The 5,033-nt window shown below is 42.6% G+C and overlaps 1 long non-coding RNA gene across 1 annotated transcript; it reads right to left on the reverse strand.

Moving 5' to 3' along the window:
• Positions 1-450: 450 nt before the first annotated feature.
• LOC116650108 (uncharacterized) lies at positions 451-1,703 on the reverse strand. Its single transcript, XR_004303112.2, has 3 exons — positions 1,462-1,703; positions 1,063-1,365; positions 451-999 (listed from the first exon to the last, which is right to left on the reverse strand). It is a non-coding gene; the product is annotated as an uncharacterized lncRNA (long non-coding RNA).
• Positions 1,704-5,033: the final 3,330 nt, after the last annotated feature.

Consider the following 5,033-nt stretch of genomic DNA (forward strand, 5'->3'; position numbering starts at 1 on the left):
TATTTTAAATAAAATTTATATTGCATTTTGCGTTATCGGCAACACCGAGGGTTTACTTAGTTGGTTGCGTGCGATATTATCGGCCACTCCGATATCTTTTTGTCATATGGTCAGAGTATGCAGGGTGAAGCTGGGCCCACGGCGGAGCCCAAATTTTTAAAGGGTGTCAACGCAAGACTTGCGATTCACGGCGCCAAAAGCGACGATTGCTATTGGCCGCACGGTTCGCTCTTAAAGAGAATATGAGGAGAGTGGATCGCATGCCCTTGGATATGCCCTTGCCCGTCATTTGGGCCATTGACGCAAAAATATGCAGCTGTGCAGATGGGCAGCAACGGTGCCCGCCTCGCCAATATATGCGTGTGCCGGCACCGAAGATGTTGCTGCCCAAATATACGGGGAGTTCGTCTTTGTCAGCGGTCCACAGCGGACGTAACGGCTCGCAGTTAAAAATTTTCGAAGTTGGATATTGTTTTTTGCCGGCCACGGAGCATGTGGCCAAGATAATTCCTATATTGCACAAAAGCGATAATACAGAAACAATAATACACCAGAAACACACTGTCGTCACTTAAAACCACTATAAAAGCGATACTCTATTAGAGCAGCCGCAGCCATTCGGTGGCACACCACGCTTGAGTCCCGCGCAGGAGGACGCTGGCCAGATCAACACAGGTATTCACGGGCCGGATTTTCAAAGCGCGGCCAAGTGTCGGCGTATACCACACGACGGAGATCCATCACGGACGGAACTCATACGACGAAGAGGCTGCCACGGGCGGGACCACGCCCATATCATCCGAGTGAGTTTGGTCCATTTCGTGCCTCCTCGCCTGAGTAAACGGCAGAGTCAGACGCAGACTTCCCATTGTGCTCCCTGAAAGAGAGACGATTTTTTTTTGTTATTAAATACATAAAAATACTCACGACTAGTTTAAATTAAGTAAATTTCCGAAAATGCGAACCGGGAAGGAAAGGGCCCAAATATTATTGCGTATGCTAAGTAAAGAATGAAGTTAAAAAGTTTAGAATTTGGTCAACTTATGCACGAGTGATACCCACTTATACGTATATATATATATATATATATGTTACGCATCTCAGGTTAAGGTGTCCCCCACCCAGAGAGCTCTTTAGGCAGGCAAGGTAATATAAGCTCTTTGGCAAACAACGCCTTTTGTTGTAAACACAAAGTTATACACGCATTTATTTTAGCGGATACTTGCTCCCCATCGGTGCAATAATTAACTGTGTTTATATTTCTCCCCTTGTTTTCCTGTCCTTTGTTGACTGGCAATAACTTCTGGCCGTTTTTTTTTTTGGTCTCCGGTATTGTATGAAGGTCGCCAACGAAAAAAGGGTATTCTGCAAACAAAAAAGTTGAAAGATGGAAAAAAAATGAAATTTAAAACTTATATCCATTATTCTAAATATAAGAATAGACAAACTTATCGTATGCACCTGCTTTAAAATGCCGGAAATGTTCGCGAGTACGAAATTATAAATAACAGCTTGAAGATAACCTGCAGGGGAATAAGAAATAAGATTAAATGTTAATAACGATAAGAAGTGAAACCAATTATGTGCCGTATCTGAAGAGAGAAATGTCCGGCCATCTGCCGGCCATCAAATGGCAAAATGTGGGAGACGAGTAGGTGATCGTCTCATGGTTGGGCGGTTACGCTGGGTCCGGAACCGGGGCCCGATCTGGAAGAGTAAGGTGGATAAAGACTGTTTTTTGTTAATTCATATTGAGTGTCTCACCTTTGTTGTTTACATGTTTATAGTTGTTACAGCTGTTTATTTTGTTCATGAGTTAGAACTTCCGATTGTTTGACGTTATCGATTTGTGGTTCGCTTTGCATAGTGTTGTGTAAGTCTGCTTCGCTACAGACGTGTAGCTTCGCTGTTATCGATTGTGCGGACTGCGGGCCAGGGATGGGACTACACCCAGAGAAACCGATGAGCCAGCCGGCGCGGCCCACCGAGAAATAAGCAGTTCCGTAACAATATAGCGACTAATTTGAAGAAGCACTCGGCTTCTTTGAAGTCGGTGCGTAATCAAAGAAAAATAAATACGATATAAATGAAGGATACACAGAAAAGGATTCCTTTGGCTTCAGGACCCACACCGCTGAAGTTTTATGTGGCACGAGTAGGTAGCTCATAATCGCGCAGCGTGTAGTGGAATCCGAGAAGCACGACGGAAGTCGAGAATATCCATAAACATGAGAAGTTTTCTTGTAGTGGTTGATGCCGGTACGTCACGTTCGCATGTTGGCGAAACGTTCGCGACCGTTTATCGTAGCCCTGTGGTAGCCGCCACCACAAAATAACTTGTGATTGAATGTGATATTAGGGTAGGTCTTAGAGTTTGTTTTATGTTTGTGCTGTCCTGGCCGTAGTTAAATGAGCTTCGGATACAGGTGCCCAAGGACGATGAAAAGCCAATCCTGCGCCGCACCTGTCACACTGGATACCCTAAGGGTACCCAGAAGTGCGACAGAAACTAAATAGCCTTCAAGGTAGCGTTCCTTGAATGCCGTTCGTCAGTCAAACTGACGAACTGAGCATTTGAAGAATGCTTAAGTGTTGTCTACTGTCCAGATTATGCGTAGATTAGTAAGCCTGTGTTAGGATTTGTCTTCTCTCCCCCAAGTATTTAAAAATAATAAGAAAGAAACAAATTTATTTTTGTGAGTGTTTTTGTGGTCGATGTGTTTTAATTTATTATTCTTTTTAAGTAAGATGTGTTAGTGGGTGTTTATTTATTAATTTATAAGGAATATTGGTAAATTTTTTTTTTATATAAGGGTAGAAAACCTTGTAGAAGAGAGGGGTACAGAAGGGATAAGTATGGCTGAGGAACAGGTGTCTGATTGGGCTTCTGACGCTGATGGGGCGTCGGCTCTGCCACCGCCGCGCCCGGCTGGGGGCTGGTGCGAACGCCAATGAATTTCCGGGGATTTCCAGAGAGACGGATCCCGGAAGAGGGTCACCGGTAGACTTGGAGAAAGAATTGGCGCAACAGGATAAACCTTCACGGAACCTGGAGTTCGCAAAAGCCCCGAAAGACTCACTGCTCAAATCGGCAGCAAACGCGGCGATCGCTTAGGCCCACCAAACGTATCGGCATGGTCTGCCATCTGACATTAGCCAGTCCATCCGCGAGGAGATGCGAGCTGGCTTGCTGGAAATGATGAAGGGAATCATTGATGTTATATGAGGAGAGTCGATCGCATGCCCTTGGCCGTCATTTGGGCCATTGACCCAAAAAAATGCAGCTGTGCAGATGGGCAGCAACGGTGCCCGCCTGACCAATGTATGCGTGTGCCGAAATTCGACACCGATGATGTTGCTGCCCAAATGTACGGGGAGTTCGACTTTGTCAGCGGTCCACAGCGGACGTACCGGCTCGCAGTTAAAAATGTTTGAAGTTGGATATTTTTTTTGGCCGGCCACGGAGCATGTGCTTAACCAAAAAAAAAAAAAGAAGCAAAAAGTCAAAGGGCATAAATTTATTCATGACGGGCTTTCTTTATTATTTACTTGCCAAGATAATTCCTTATGTGCTAAAGTATTGCAAAAGAAATAATGCCCAGGTGCGATAATACACGAAACAATAATACACCAGAAACACACTGTCGTCACTTAAAACCACTATAAAAGCGATACTCTATTAGAGCAGACGCAGCCAGTCGGTGGCACAGCACGCTTGAATCCCGCGCAGGAGGTCGCTGGCCAGATCAACACAGGTATTCACGGGCCGGATTTTCAAAGCGCGGCCAAGGGTCGGCGTATACCACACGACGGAGAGACGAGCCATCACGGACGGAACTCATACGACGAGGAGGCGGCCACAGGCAGGACCACGCCCATATCATCCGAGTGAGTCTGGTCCATTTCGTGCCTCCTCGCCTGGGTAAACGGCAGAGTCAGAAGCAGACTTCCCATTGTGCTCCCTGAAAGATAACCGATTTTTTTTTGTTATAAAATACATCAAAATACATACGACTAGTTTAAATTAAGTAAATTTCCGAAAGGGCGAACCGGGAACGAAAGGGCCCAAAGATTATTGCGTATGCCAAGTAAAGAATGAAGTAAAAAAGTTTAGATTTTGGTCAACTTATGCACGAGTGATACCCACTTATACGTATATATATATATATAATTAAGTTTTACGCGTTAGGTTACTATAAAAAAATATATTTCAATTTATTATTTTCACTTAACGGTTACTTTTGTTGAGTACATTCAGATTTGCTTCCCGAATATGAACTGATTTATCTAACTGTTGCGGTCGCTTAGCAAACTTCGCTTTGAGAGAGTTTGAGTCAAAATTGAGTGAAGTTTGAGCTGCGTCAGCAATTATGCGTGGGATAGTGCTCTGATGGGAACATTGACAGTGGCGTGATATTTAGGGTGAATTGTTTATGTCTACCAAAGGGGGACAGTTTGATCTTGACCAATGTCGATGTTATCACCAGGCTCTTTGTTTACAATATTAGAAATTTTTATACTTGGGCTTATGCTTATGTCCTAAGTTATGTTAAAGGGTGGGTGCGACTATGGATATGTCACTCCCCCAACCATTAGAAAAGTGCCTGTCCTCAGGTGTTTAAGTTTGGACATAGTGTAACATTTTCTTCTTTTACAATTGGTGTATTTCCTATTATTGAAGGTGTTTCTTCTACTTTGGGTTTTTTATATTTTATAATTAATTTCTTAGGTATGCTTTTGAACTTATATGTCAAATACAGTGTTCAACTTATTAATATGATTACAAATATGGTTATTGTAATTATCTGGAATACATTGTTAAATTTTGTATGTTCATTTATAATTTGTTTCGTTTGTACAAACGAAAGTGGTTCCAATTTTATAACATCATTGCTTACGTAAATGCTTTGAGTATAATCTAACATATTGTTTGAAATTGAAATTTCATTAATTTGCAGTGAACAATTAAAGATTTTTATTATATTGTATCCTTCTATTGTTATTTCGTTATTTATACAATTATGATTTAATAT

This window comes from Drosophila virilis, unplaced genomic scaffold (genome assembly GCF_030788295.1).
Source record: "Drosophila virilis strain 15010-1051.87 unplaced genomic scaffold, Dvir_AGI_RSII-ME tig00001966, whole genome shotgun sequence".
Lineage (NCBI taxonomy): Eukaryota > Metazoa > Arthropoda > Insecta > Diptera > Drosophilidae > Drosophila > Drosophila virilis.